Source organism: Arachis ipaensis, chromosome B08 (genome assembly GCF_000816755.2).
Source record: "Arachis ipaensis cultivar K30076 chromosome B08, Araip1.1, whole genome shotgun sequence".
NCBI classification, from domain to species: Eukaryota; Viridiplantae; Streptophyta; class Magnoliopsida; order Fabales; family Fabaceae; genus Arachis; species Arachis ipaensis.
In genome coordinates this window covers 43,375,677-43,377,329 of record NC_029792.2, presented here as the reverse complement: position 1 = coordinate 43,377,329, position 1,653 = coordinate 43,375,677, and positions in this window count along the sequence as shown.

Sequence of the window (1,653 nt, the reverse complement as noted above, 5' to 3'; positions counted from 1 at the left end):
CTCTCTGTAATAGAGAAACTGGGAATCTATGGGGTGCAAGCTGCTAAAATCTCATTAGAGATGGCAGACAGTTCAAGAAAACAGGCTTATGGACAACTAGAGGACGTGTTAGTAAAGGTTGAAGGCCTTTACATCCCTGCTGATTTCATAGTCCTGGATACTGGAAAGGAAGAGGATGAATCCATCATCCTAGGAAGACCTTTCCTGGCCACAGCAAGAGTTGTGATTGATGTTGATAGAGGTGAAATAGTCCTCCAATGGAATGAGGACTCCCTTGTGTTTAAAACTCAAGGATCTCCCTCTGCAACCATGGAGAGGAAGCATGAAAAGCTTCTCTCAAAGCAGAGTCAACCAGAGCCCCCACAGTCAAACTCTAAGTTTGGTGTTGGAGAGTTTCAACATTGCTCTCAACATCTGTGAGGCTCCATGAGAGCCCACTATCAAGCTATCGACATTAAAGAAGCGCTTGTTGGGAGGCAACCCAATTTTTATTTATCTAACTATATTTTTCTTAGTTATATGTCTTTGTAGGTTCATGATCATGTGGAGTCACAAAATAAATATAAAAATTGAAAACGGAATCAAAAACAGTAGAAGAAAAATCACACCCTGGAGGAGCATTTGTCTGGCGTTCAGCGCTAGAACAGAGCATGGTTCTGGCACTGAACGCCCAAAATGGGCAGCTTCTGGGCGCTGAATGCCAGAACAGGCATGGTTCTAGCGTTCAACGCCAGAAATGGCACACAAATGGGCGTTGAACGCCCAAAATGGCCACCAACCTGGCGCTGAACGCCCAGAGTTGGGTTTGTTGGATTCTGACCTCCCTGCACTCAAAGTGGATTTTCTGGAGCTACAGAACTTGAAACGGCGCGCTTTTAATTGCGTTGGAAAGTAGCCATCCAGGGCTTTCCAGCAATATATAATATTTTATACTTTGGCCAAGAATAGACGATGTAAACTGGCGTTCAACGCCAGCTTTCTGCCCAATTCTGGCGTCCAACGCCAGAAAAGGATCCAAAACCAGAGTTGAACGCCCAAACTGGCACAAAAGCTGGCGTTCAACTCCAAGAAGGACCTCTACACGTGCAACACTTAAGCTCAGCCCAAGCACACACCAAGTGGGCCCCGGAAGTGGATTTATGCATCAATTACTTACTTCTGTAAACCCTAGTAGCTAGTTTATTATAAATAGGACCTTTCACTATTGTATTAGACGTCTTTTTGACCATCCTGGATCCTGGATTGTATTTTGATCCTGTGATCACGTTTTGGGGGCTGGCCATCTCGGCCATGCCTGGACCTATCACTTATGTATTTTCAACGGTAGAGTTTCTACACTCCATAGATTAAGGTGTGGAGCTCTGCTGTTCCTCAAAGATTAATGCAAAGTACTTCTATTTTCTATTCAACTCATCTTATTTCGCTTCTAAGATATCCATTCGCACCCAAGAACGTGATGAAGGTGATGATTATGTGTGACGCTCATCACCATTCTCCCCTATGAACACGTGCCTGACAAACACCTCCGTTCTACATGAAATAAGCTAGAATGAATATCTCTTAGATCTCTTAATCAGAATCTTCGTGGCGTAAGCTAGAATGATGGCGGCATTTAAGAGAATCCGGAAAGTCTAAACCTTGTCTGTGGTATTC